The sequence below is a fragment of the Echinops telfairi genome, unplaced genomic scaffold (assembly GCF_000313985.2).
Source record: "Echinops telfairi isolate 266 unplaced genomic scaffold, ASM31398v2 ScPeMD7_7;HRSCAF=31, whole genome shotgun sequence".
Classification (NCBI taxonomy): domain Eukaryota; kingdom Metazoa; phylum Chordata; class Mammalia; order Afrosoricida; family Tenrecidae; genus Echinops; species Echinops telfairi.
This window is the reverse complement of record NW_022103904.1, coordinates 1,603,344-1,616,701: the sequence shown is the minus strand read 5'-3', so window position 1 is coordinate 1,616,701 and position 13,358 is coordinate 1,603,344. Positions and strand designations below refer to the sequence as shown.

General features: G+C 47.9%; 1 pseudogene; it reads left to right on the top strand.

The window, feature by feature from the left end:
• The first annotated feature begins 8,103 nt into the window (after positions 1-8,103).
• LOC101645009 overlaps positions 8,104-13,358 on the top strand; it is a 21,274-nt pseudogene continuing 16,019 nt past the window's right edge.

The following is a 13,358-nucleotide window of genomic DNA, read 5'->3' as shown; positions in this document are numbered from 1 at the left end:
GCATTGGAATGACCCACAGCTCCAGGCGGCCCCTCTACCTCCTGACAACCACCCACCTCCTCCCGAGGGAAGGCAGCCGTGTCTGGTCTGGCTGGCTCTGAACCCTGGCCAGCCCACTTTACCAGCTTCCTGAGGGGTGGCTCAGAGGTGCTGAGAGGCACAGAGAATCTTTGAGTCAGGTGTGGAAGTTGCCAGCTTTCAGTAAATGAAACTTTCTCCTCCCGTTCCTTTCCCTTCTCCACCCCGGGGAATGTGAACTCATTTAGAATCGATCAAATAGGAAGAAAGACTTCCCCAAATTGAAGGTCGCTTCTTGAAATCCCTCTCATCTCTGTAGTTTTGGACAACCCCATCTGCTTTTCCTCCAGTACTGCTTATGTTTTGTTTAAAAACAAACAAACAAAGTTATTTTGATAACAAAAGACGTTTAGGTTAATCTGCAACAAAGAGTAGCTTGCCACAGGCCAGTATAATGCAATCCGTGAAACTTTGTTGCTCCCTGTCTGGCACTGCGCTCCGACTCATGCCAAAGAGGGACAATGACATTCATGCCAACCCACGACAGAATGAAGCCTCGCTGTCCTGCCCCACCCTCACCACCAATGGTCTGCTCGAGCCCGTGGCTGTCGCCATTGTGGAATTCCCATGCCCTCCGACCTAGGGATCTCATCCTCCTGCACTGTTGGGCGATGTTCAGATGCGGTCCCTAAGGTTTTCCTGGGCCAATCTTGGAGAGTAGATGACCAGGGCTCTCTTGTCTGTTTTAATCTGGAAGTTCTGCTGAAGGTCACCCAGCTTAGATGACCCGCTGAGATTAGAAATACCAGAATAACCAGTGGCATCGTGTCCAGCATCACAGCCGCACACAAGTCACCACCGCACAGCACCCTGGCCCCCTGGCAGCGGGCTGGGACTTTAAAAGGTCTCTTTGTGTCATCTACTTAGGTCCATGCGTGGGACAGCTGAACGTAACATCTCATGTTGTCGCAACTGGGAATCAAAGAAGTTGAATGGAAATGATGCCTTGTTTCTGTCAAGGGTCTTTCCTGAATTATGCTCAGTTTGCCTTAGACCAACTCAAATCGAAGGATAGGGCAGCTTTTTCCCAGGGACACAAAACAACTCAGAAGGATGAGGACGTCAATGGGGGATCATGGAGGGTGGGGGCCATCTCAGGGTTCTGGGCAGTCGGCTCAGCAAAGCCCGTGTCTCAGCCCCTCCACAAACCAGGAAAGTGGGGCTTCCACACTCGGGTCCTGGAAAAAACCTTTGAGAAAATACCTTTGAATCTGGGACACCAGTGGAAGAGGCGGCTGTTCCAGGGAAGACTAATTGCGCAGCAAGCAAGTGTGTGGGCACCGAAATTCAGGAGCGAATAAAAGCAGGCTCTGTCAACACGAAGAGGCTGGTGCCTTGCCTACAGGCACACCTGGCCAAGGCTGCCCTATCCGTTGGTGCGGTACACCTGGAAGCAGAATGTGGGCAACACAATCTAGATTCATTTGTCCTCGGTCCATTCACACTGCAGCTAATGATTCTGTAGTGTAGGATTGGCCACCAGAGTGTCATTGAATCAGGCCTGCTCCTGGTACAGATATGCCTAGTGTGACAGCCAATTCCTCCCCTGGGCAGAGGGGTCCTGGGCGTGTGGTGGGTTATGTGAGAAAGTGGGCCATCTGTGCAGGTATGGGCATGCAGAGGACACAGATAGTGAGTGCCTGCCTCCAGGCTGACTTCACCTGGTGATGCTTCCCATCAAGGGGGTGCCAGGTCACACTGTCACAGGAGAGGGAGAAGTGGGTCTTACACTGCACATCACTTCCCAGAGCAGCTTTGACTTCATTCCCAGAGCATTTCCAACAGCAGAGCAAGATGGGACCAGAGCTGCACGGCCTCTGAGAAGAAATTGCTTGGAAACAGTCAACGGTCCCCATTTGGGATGTTGACAGCACCTGTACAAATGGATGCTCACTTGCATATGCCCGGGAGCAAAGGAGCAATAGCTGCTCAAGAAAAGGTCCAAAGGTTATGAGAAGAGTGTGTGTGCTCAGGTTGAATAGGCTACCTCGAGCTAATAGTTCTTCCCAAAACAAAACAACCAGGAAAGATGTCTAGGAATAGGCCAACAAGCAAATTGGTCAATGGAATCATGTGGGAAGTAAAAGATGATAGGAATTAGAAAAGGCAAGAATTAATAAATGAATGTTTGCATTAGTTTCCGATGGCTGTGGGAACAAAGTAGAGCCAATTTAGGGGGCACAGTGGCTGCCACTGTGAGGATGGCATGGGGGCAGGCAGCATTCGATTGCACGTGAATCAGACGGCTACAGTAGTTATTCGTCTGCAGGCTGAGCGTGCCATCCAAGAAGCCAGATGATATGAAGAAGAGGCTGCATCAGGATTGGAGGGAGGCTTACTTAGCACCTCCTGTGTGCAGCTGACTCCCCTTCGGCAGCGTCAGGGGAAGGGCCCTGGACGTCCTTGCTGATGAAGATTAAGAACTGCGGCCTTCAGTCCTTGCTGATGAAGATTAAGAACTGCGGCCTTCAGTCCTTGCTGAGGAAGATTAAGAACTGCGGCCTTCAGCGTGGAGTATGCCTCAATGCAGGGAAGAACCCAATCCTCACACCTGGATGAAGAGGCAACGTCATGATAAACAGAGAAAAAAACCACAGTTGTCAAGGACTTCGTTCTGCTTGGATCTGCAGTCAATGTTCACGGAAGCAGCAGTCAAAGAGGTCAAATGACACACTGCAGTGGGTAAATCTTCTGCCCACGACTTTTTTAGAGTAGTGAAGAGGAAGGACATCACTTTGAGGACAAAAGTGCGCCTGACCCCAAGCCAGGGTACTTTCAGCTGTGCCATCTGATTTCTCTTTGGTTGTCACATCTTGCTCCCCGATGATGATGCCCCTGCCTCTTTTCTATGAGGGCTCGTGTAATTACGTTGGAATCTGCTAGATAAGCCATAGTAACTGGCCAATTCAAGATCTGTAATTCAATCACACCTGTAAAATTCCTTTTGCCATATACAAGGACCAGTAAGTAAATCTTGCTGTCTAATCATAGAAACCTTTATGAAACAAGATCCTCCGGTTGGGTCTCTGCCAGGAAGTCTCACTCTTCAAATTACAGCACATCAGAATGATTGTTTGGACATCCTTGAAAGGCACCACTCGTGGTGTTTTTAAATGTTCTGTGAGTTTGGGAAACAAAAAAGAAGTCTGAAGGGATAAAGTTTTCCAGTCAAATTCTGATAGGCCAAGTCTTTCTCCCCAATGAGCAGATGCATTGTCATGATAGGACACATTTCTCAGCAACCTCTTCCTGAACTTGGTCTCACCAATGCAATTCTCAATTTTCGTAAAACCTCTTCCTAATACGCCCCCATGATCATCTTGTGTCCTCTGGGAAAATCCACCAGGCTTGCTTTCATTAGATTCTCCCCCAGATCTCTTAGCAGCTTGAACTTCACTGGTGGAGCAGACAGACCCCTTTGAGATGCCTCCGTTGTTGAACTCAATGCGATTCAAAGTCAGGTTCCAAGACCGAAAAGTTTGAGAACTGAACATAGTTTCCCATAAAACATAATAGAAAATCAAATAATTGGCTCTGAGGCTCCCCAAAATGACACTTAAAAATTCAGTTATCCTGGACTTCATCACAAAGTTAATAGTCCTAGGTGGTGGAAGTACCCCTAAAACATCTAAACACAATAAATGCATGATATTCAATAACAAAATACAAAACAGTAAATAAAATTATGTTTTTTACCCAAATGAGGTGCAAAAAATAAAAGCCCGAAATACTAATAAATGGTGAGTCTTTTCTTTAAAAAGCAAACTTTAGGCGATACCGGGAGGGTGGAGGGAAGGTGGGGTGGAAAGGGGGAACCGATTCCAAGGATCTACATATAACCCCCTACCTGGGAGATGGACAACAGAAAAGTGGGTGAAGGGAGACGTCAGACAGTGTAAGATATGACCAAAAAACAATAATTTATAAAGTATCAAGAGTTCATGAGGGAGGGGGCGGGGAAGGAGGGGAAAAAATGAGGAGCTGATGCCAAGGGCGCAAGTAGAAAGCAAATGTTTTGAGAATGATGAGGGCAACAAATGTACAAATGTGCTTGACACAATGGATGGATGGATGGCTTGTGATAAGAGGCTCCAATAAAATGATTTCAAATAAATAAATAAAAAGCAAACTTTATTTTGGAATATTTTTAATCTACGGAAAAGTTGCAGAGATAGAACAGAGACTTGCAGGCTTTCAAAAAACAAACAAACACATTTCCTTAATCCCTGACTCAGTTTTTACAGCTGTGTCCACTTTAAAGATTCATTTGAAGTCAAATGATCTGGTTGAAAGTGTTTTGAGGGAAGACAGGGGCTATTTCATGGGAGACCTTTGTAATTAATACCTGACGTCTTCCTTAGGAAAACCAGACAAAGTCCTGAGGCTGCTTCCTTCAGGCACAGGGCCCTGAACTCATGACTCTTGATCGTCCATGTAGACAGGCGATGCTAACACAACCTTTACTGGCCTGTTAGGAAACATAGTCCACTCCTGAAATTCCTGCTGTGTCACTTGCTCCTTGCTTCCTTCCACTGTTGTCCTCGGTATTTCTAGGTGTTTGTCACCAGGAACAGGCCGGGCCAGTACTGTCTGGGAACCTTTGCCACACAGTTTCCCTGAGTCATCGTGCCTCTGTGGGCCACCAGTCACTGAGCCTGGCGAGCCAGGCGTCCTTAGGAATGCTTACAGAAGAGGAGGCTGGGAAGCATTCATCTCCCCTTGGGCAGCTCTGTCCTGAGAATCTTCCTTGGAAGCTGATTCTGCCTCTGGAATCAGAGCTAATTTTGTTGGTGATTTGAGGCTCCTGGCATGCTCGGCATAACTCATGATGCCCCTGTAGGAGAGCAGAATAACAGGGGATGCCTTGCTGGTTTCTGAGACCGTAACCCTTTGTGAGAGTAGAAAACCTCATCTTTCTCCCGAGGTATGGCCGGTGGTTTCAAACTACTAACCCTGTGGTTATCAGCCCACTGTGCCACCAGGGTTCCGTTAAGGTTGGAATTGACTCGACAGCAGTGAGTTTGAGCTGACACCATGACTTCCAAAGGCAGCTGTGCAGGAGAATCTCACCATGTGCGTTCTGAAACAATACACACGCCACACATGAACCTGAGACGTCTTATTGGCAAAAATGTAATTATTCACAAGTGGATGGGGATGTGACTCCAACAGTGATGGGGACAGGTCAAAAAGCCACAGAGCCCAGCCTGAAGGCCGCATCTGGGGTGATTTGAGCTTCAAAATAAACAGCGGCAATCATTGGTTACAAGGCATTGAATACAATAAGGCTCCATGAGTCCAATTGTCATCCGTCCAATCAAACCCAGTGCCATCAAGTCAACGCCAACCCATAGCGACCTGGTGTCAAGGTTCCAAGGCTGGAAATCTCCACAGGAGCAGACATCCTCTTTTTCTCATGCAGAGCAGCGACTGGCACGTTTGATCTGCCAACCTTGCAGCAAGCAGGCCAGTGCTTGCCACACTGAGATAACAATGCAGGAGAGAAGTAAATGTGAGCTCAAAGCGCCACCCCCTTACAGACTATGTACAGTGAGCGGTTCAGCCCAGCTGGGTGGGGCATGAGGGGGGTGGCATCTAGTCGCTCCCGATTCACAGCAGGGTGGGAGGGCTATGTAAGAGCCCACAGGGCCCACGGGCCTCTTGTTCCCTGGAGACAGCTAGAACATCATTCGTTGTTAGAAAACAGGCAATCCCGTGGCCACTGCTGCTGCCCTCCTGGGCCACAATGTTCATTTTTGCACCACCACCACCCCACCACACCCCATGTAGTCATAACTGCTGGGATATTAATTTGTATCCATTTCTCTGAGCTGCATGCCCCATTGGCATCATCCACTTTCCCCAGGGCTCAGTCTTGTCCCCTGTCCAGCCTTGGTTCCGGGCTGTCCTTCTTGGGGCTCGCTCACTGACTGGCTCCGATGACGGCTGCTGTGCACTTCTTTTCCTTGCTCAGGATTTGGCCTCTGAGGATTTAGGGGGAAACAGAAATGCATTTCTACTGACACCAGCCCTATTGCCATGGGAAAAGTCACCACCGACTCCTCCTGGTCCTCTGTGACTCAGTAATAATGAATGTTGATGACAATTACCACCAGGTATTGACATTCACTGAAGGGTCCTCCTCTCGTTAAGAACAACAAACTCTTTTTTCCCCTCCTGCCCTGTTCCCCCCTCCCCCCTGAACCCTTGATAATTTATAAATTATTATTATTTAGTCATATCTCACACCATCCAATGTCTCCCTCACCCACTTCTCCACTGTCTGTCTCCTGGGAGGAGGTTATATGTAGACCTTGTAATCTGTTCCCTAAAGAGGAGCGGATGCCAAGGGCTCAAGTAGAAAGCAGGTATTTTGAGAATGATGATGGCAACATATGTACGAATGTGCTGGACACAATTGTTGTATGTATGGATTGTGATCAGAGTTGTATGAGCCCCTAATAAAGATTTTTAAAATACATATACAATAATGCCAATTAAGAACTTTATATAGTTTATCTATGAAGGAGCTTATTTTGGATGAAACAGGAAACGCATTTTTCCCAAAATAAACTGGCTTCATGTTTTCTCTTAAATTGAAATTTCTAATGGATTATGTCCTAAGTATAGATTTTATAATCTAAGGCACCTTGCATATATTGGGGCATGCAGTAAAATTACAATAAATAATCATGATTACTGTTACTATTATTATTCCATAAATAAATTTCATAAGCATAAAAAAAAAGAACAACAAACTCACAGCCATCGCATCAATCCCTACTCACGAGGACCCTGTCGGACAGAGTAAAACGGCCTCTTTGGGGTTCCAAGGCTGGAAATCTCTCAAGTATTTGAAAGCCTCATCTTTCTCCTGTGGAGCAGCTGGTGGTTTTGAACTGCTGACATTGCAGTTCACAGCAACAGGTAGCCACTGTGCCGCCAGGGTTCCTCGGCTCTCATTAAGTTGCCCCAAATTTTATGGGGCCAGGGAGAGACCCGGCTCCGACCCAGTAGCCCTGTGCTTACCTCACCAAAGTAATGCTCCTTCTTGTTAACCTGCTTTGTAACTCTTCCCTGTGTGTCCTTCTCCCTCGCCCAGCCCTTTGATATCAGAACCAAAACACAAAACCAAACTCACTGCCATCGCGTTGACTCTGGCTCATAGTGCCTATATAGGATGGGTTAAAACCGCTTCTATTGGTTTCCCAGACTAACTTTTTACAGGAGTAGAAAGCCTTGTCTTTCTCCCAAGAGCAGTTGGTGGTTCTGAACTGCCAACCATGAGGTTAGCAGCCCATCGAGTAACTGCTCTGTCAGCAGGGCTCAGAGCCTGTACTCCACCACTGACCGAAGGTTAGTTCAATGGATGGACATGAATAGGCATCAAGATGCCTAAGCTGATTGCAACCCCAGGAATCCCATAACGAAGAAAGCAAGGCCCGTGGGTGTGGTGGAGTCCTGAGGTGGTTGTGTGGCTCTGATCCCCAAGCCATCCATGTATCCTTTGGGATGGATAAAGAAGGAGTCAGCACAAGGGAAGAGACATGGATTGCATTGCATACCCCTCAATGTCCACGCTGTAAATCCCACCCTCTACCTATGCCTGTGGTCCCGATCCCATTTGTTTCATTAATGAGGCAGGGCTAGTGTGGGGTATGCTTGACTTGCGCTTTTCTGACGATGCAAAGCGTTCCTGGAGAAGAACAGGGAGACCTCATCGAGCTCCTGCAGAACTTCTGCATAGCCCAAGAGGTCATCATTAGAACAGAACGGGAGGTCACTGAATGCTTTAAAATCAGGAAAGGAATGTGTCAGGGTTACATCTTTCATTTGTTCCATCTGTATGCTGACCAAATAATCCGAGAAACGGGGCCAGCCATCAGAATTGAAGGAAGTCTCCTTACCAGCCTGTGACATGCAGACACCAGGTCGCTTGCTAAAAGGGAGTCTTGCCGTTTCCTCTGCGCCCTGCGCCTGCCAGCTTCCACCGTGGTCGCTGCATCCTTTTCTGGAGGCAGGAAAATGACCAGCAACTTCTTGGTGCACAAAAATTCAAGTACGATGGCGCAGAGCGCAGCTTCTATGAGCAGTTCAACAGGCCAGAGGCTGGCTGCTCGGTCAGGAGAACGGCGCCAGCGTGATCCTTCTGGACCTTGCGAGAGCCCCGAGAACATCCAGAAATCCCTGGCCGGGAGCTCGGGGGCTGCTAGCGGGGCCCGGGGGACCACAGTGAGCTGCTCGCACACCTTGCTAGCTTGGCGATGGAGAACCAGCACCTGCGCAGATGGCGCAGGACCTGCAGCAGGCCTTTTCGCAGCTGGAGGCTCGGCTGAGCCAGCTGGAGAGGAACTCGCCCATCCACCGTCCCATGGCCCCACAGGCCCAGCACGTGTCTCCCATGCGCCAAGTGGCCCCCCCAGCTAAAAAGGCGGCCACACCCGCGGAGGACGAAGAGGACAATGACATCGACCTATTTGGCAGTGGCGAGGAGCAGGACAAGGAGGCGGCCTGCCTTCGGGAGGAGCAGTTGAGGCAGTATGCCGAGAAAAAGGCCAAGAAGCCCGTGCTGGTGGCTAAGTCCTCCATCCTGCTGGACGTCAAGCCCTGGGATGATGAGTCAGACATGGCGCCGCTGGAGGCCTGCGTGCGCTCTGTCCAGCTAGACCGGCTGACCTGGGGGGCCTCCAAGTTGGTGCCAGTGGGCTACGTGATCCGCAAGCTACAGATCCAGTGCGTAATGGAGGACAAGGTGGGCACGGACCTGCTGGGAGAGGAGATCACCAAGTTTGAGGAGCATGTGCAGAGCGTGGACATCGCAGCTTTCAACAAGATCCCAGCCAGGAGTGGTGTGTGCGGTAACCCATTAAAGATTATGTGCACACACACACACACACAAAAAGGGGAGGGAGTCCTGAAGCACTTCCTGACGAAGACCAGCGACTACAGCCATCAGTACAGATTACAAAATAAAGCCAAAAAACCAAATTCACTGCCATCCAGTCAACACTGCCTCAAAGCACCCCAATAAGACAGGGTAGTACTGCCCTGTAGATTTCTGAGACGATAACATTTTGTGAGAATAGAAAGCCTCATATTTCTCCTGTGGAGTGGCTGGTGGTTTTGAACTTGTGACCTTGGGGTTAGCAGCCCAATGCATAACTTCTATGCCACCAGGGCATAACTTCTATGCCACCAGACCAATAGATGACAACATGATAAACAAATTGAAGTTAAAGAATTCATTTTTCTTGGATCCATAATCAATGCTTGTAGAAGTACCGGGGCCGCAGGGAGGAGACGAGCCAGTCAGGGTGCCGGGTAGCAATGATGAAACATACAATTTTCCTCTAGAATGCTTCCTCTTGAATGCTTCCTGCCTCCCCGCCCCCCGCCCCCGCCCCCACCAACTATCATGATCCCCATTCTATCTTACAAATCCAGCTGGACTGGAGGATGTACACTGGTACAGATAGGAACTGGAAACACGGGGAATCCAGGACAGATGAACCCCTCAGGTCCAGTGGTGATGAGAGTGGAGATGCCGAGAGGGTGGAGGGAAGGCAAAGGAGAGAGGGGGAACCGATTACAAGGATCTCCATATAACCTCCTCCCTGGGGGATGGACAGTGGAGAAGTGGGTGAAGGGAGACGTTGGATGGTGTAAGATATGACAAAATAATAATAATTTATAACTTATTACGTGTTCACGGGGGAGGGAGGGGAGGGAGGGGGAAAATGAGGAGCTGATACCAAGGGCTTAAGTAGAAAACAAATGTTTTGAGAATAATGGGAAACAAATGTACAAAAGTGCTTGACACAATGGATGTATGTGTGGCTTGTGATAAGAGTTGTATGAGCCCCCAGTAAAATGATTTTTTTTAAATCAAATGATTTAAAATGATTTTTTTTAAATTATTTTAAAAGTTTTTTTAAATCAAATGATGCCCTGCACTGGGCAACAACCCTCTTCGGTCAACAACCTGTTAAAGAGCAAAGATGTCACTTTGAGGACTACAGTGGGCTGACTCAGCCTCGTTTCACATGCACATGGAAGTTGGCAATGACAAGGAAGACCTCGGAAAAGTATGTGCTTTTGAACGGTGGTGTCGGTGAAGGTGCTGCCTGCGCCGTGGACTGCTAGAAGAACACACAAATCTGCGTTGAAAGGATGTGCCCATGGAACTGTCTTGTCTCACATACTTTGGGTATATTAGATTCCAACTCACAGTAACACTATTTTGGCTTTCTGGGGCCATAAATCTGTACAGGGGCAGCCAGCCTCCTTTCCTTTCTGGGGGGTCTAGTAGTCCAACACCTAGTCCACGTGCCACCAGGAACCTTTGATGGTTTGTGTTTTATTACCAAAGAAAGAATGCGAGGATGGTTGGTGGATGACAGCCACCTCTGCACAAAGTCCAATAACAATAACTGACACATTTACTGAGTACTCGCTTAGAATCAAACCCCCAAACCAACCAAACTCACTACCATCGAGTGGATTCCAACTCATCATGACTCTATAGAACAAACAGAACTGCCCCTGTGGGTTTCCAAGACTACAGGAGTAGAAAGACTCATCTTTCTCCGGTGGAGCAGCTTGTGGGCTTGAAACACCAACCCTGAGGTTAGCAGTCCAATGACTAGCCCACAGCACCATCACGGCCCCTGAAATAAGAATAGCTAGTAGGACTTCATTTCTCTTTAAGACTGCCTAATATTCTCATCTGCTTTAGGAGAAGTCTGACTAGAGAGCTCCTTAGAGGCAAGGATGGTAGACTTCATCTACAGACTTTGGACATGTGGTCAGGAGAGACCAGTCCCCAGAGAAGGACATCCTGCTTGGTAAAGTAGAGGAAGGCCCTCAGTGAGATGGGTTGACACCATGACTGCAATAAAGGGCTTACACATGGGAACGGGGGGCTTAAGGATGGCTCCGGACTGGGCAGTGTTTCGTTCTGGTGTGCATAGCATCGCTGTGGGCGGCAACTGACTCAATGGCAACTAACAACAGATAAGATTCCATCGCATGGCTTTACCACCTCGTTCTGTTGGTGGATACTTGGGTTAGTCTACTTCTGGGTAATTATACGTCATGCTGCTGTGAATGTTGGTGTAGAAGTAAGTCCTATTAAGTCCCTGCTTTTGGCTCTTTTAAATATATAACCAGGAATGAAGTTGAGGGTTCCTGATGGTAATGCTATGTTGAACTTTGTAGGAACCACAAACCTGTTTCCATATAGGCTGCTGCATTTTACATTTCTACCCTGCAATGCATGAGTTCCACTGTCTCTTGATGGCTAAGTAATGCTGTAGAGAGAGACTTCACTAAGTTCAGGGCAATGTATTAATGTGTGTGTGTGTGGGGGGGTCTCTTTGATGCAGCAATCACACCTGTACCATAACACCTCCAGCCTCTAGAAGGCACACCAGCAGAGAGCTCAGACATGTCTCTGAGAACCTCACTGAGAACGGAACCCTCCTTCAGGATGGCTTGATTTCTTTCTAGTGCCCCCTGTCGGTCCCTTTTTTTTGGTATGAAAATGGGATAAGAATTGGAAGAGATCATAGAGGATGCAAAAATACGACATGACCACCGTGACGGGAAGATCATTTTGAGTTCGCACTTGACTGGTGGAAATAAAATGAGCATGCATGGGGGAGAGCAAACCACACACCCAGGTCAAAAGAGGCCAGAGGTCTTAACGGGCCTCTGTTTCTACATCGCCCTATTGCCTGCTTCCAAAGTTCAACAGACATCGAATGGCTTTGCCACATTTCTGAGAAGGCGGCGGCCTCTGATGAAATGGCAGCTGGAGGCATTGACGCTGAGGTTGCAACGCGTGGTGATTTAGTGCAAAAGTCGGCCAGTGATTGCTGCAACTCTCTCAGAGGGGAAACTAAACACAGAGAGATGAGGTCTATTGAGTTCATAAGTTGTTTCAATTACTTGGTGCCTCCTGCATGGTGCCCAGTTGGTTATTGATACTGCCCAGGGACCCGTTAGTATCTTAGGAATTAGGACTGGATTTCTCAACTTCAGCACTGCTGATGTTTGTGGCTGGATAATTCCTTACTGGGGATAGGAGGCTGTCCTCTGCCTTGTTGAGTGTACCATAGCATCCCTGGACTCTATCCATTACCTAGCAATAGGCCACCCCTCTCCCTGAGTTGAAAAGGCCCAAAGTGTCCACAAATATTACCCAGTATGCCTTGGGAAGTGCAAAATCAACACCCATTGAGAACCTTTGCTCCAGGATCTAGCTTTAAGGAGAGACATGTTGGAAGCAGCACCTGAAAGAGGGTTTCATTGTCATTGTTTGGTTTAGTTTTCCTTAAAAAACATCAACAAAGTCTGTGGTATTAGGGAACACACAAACTGTTTGGATGCCAACTCTCTAAGGCTGGGTTCCCTAGAGAAACAAAATCAATGAAAAAAATGTTATATATATATAAAGAGAGGTTGATATCGAGGAAATTACTCAACAGTTGTAGAGGTGGGAAAGTTCTAAGTCCATGGGTCAGATGGCAGGTTGGGAGTTTCTTCCGACTCTTGAAGCTGCAGGGGCTGATAACCCCAAGGTCAGTAGGTCAGATGGCATCCTGTCCACAACTCCTGAGATCAGCAGGCAATACAGTTGGCTGCTGACTTGAATTCAAGAAGCCACAGGTCAATGAGCCAGATGCAGGATCCAAAGCCAGGTAAGAGGAGGCAAACTTTTCCAGTTTGCAGAGATCTCCTCATGGGGGGTGCAGGGTGGGGGGTTGTTAGTTCTTAACTGCCAAACCACTGAGAATCCTGTCCTAGCCAAGTTGACACAACGCTGACTGTCATACAAACTCAAAAGGTGAGCAAACATTCTCTCCTTTTTAATGAAACCAAAATGTAGATTGTGGAGAGACCACCTGGAGGGTTGCAAGCAAGAGCAGTGGAGATGCTGAGAAAGGAGAGAGCACAGGGGGAATAAAAGAGCACAAGGCCAGGGTGCCTGACTGAAGCCAATCATGATTGTCTCCATTTGCTCCAGGATTGGTCTGGGTTTGGGCATGTGGCATAATATTAGCCAATAGGATGTGAGGGGACTACTCCTATTAGAATGTTATGTTATCTATAAGCCCATTTGGGCCTCCACTCAAGTACTCCCTCCATGCAAGAATACTTTCTTTCTTCTATTAAATTGGTATTCTATGATGCTGACCTTCCCCCCATAACCACTGAAGATAAAGCGGGTTAATAAGCAAATGTGGTGAAGAAAGCTGATGGTGCTCGGCTATCAAAAG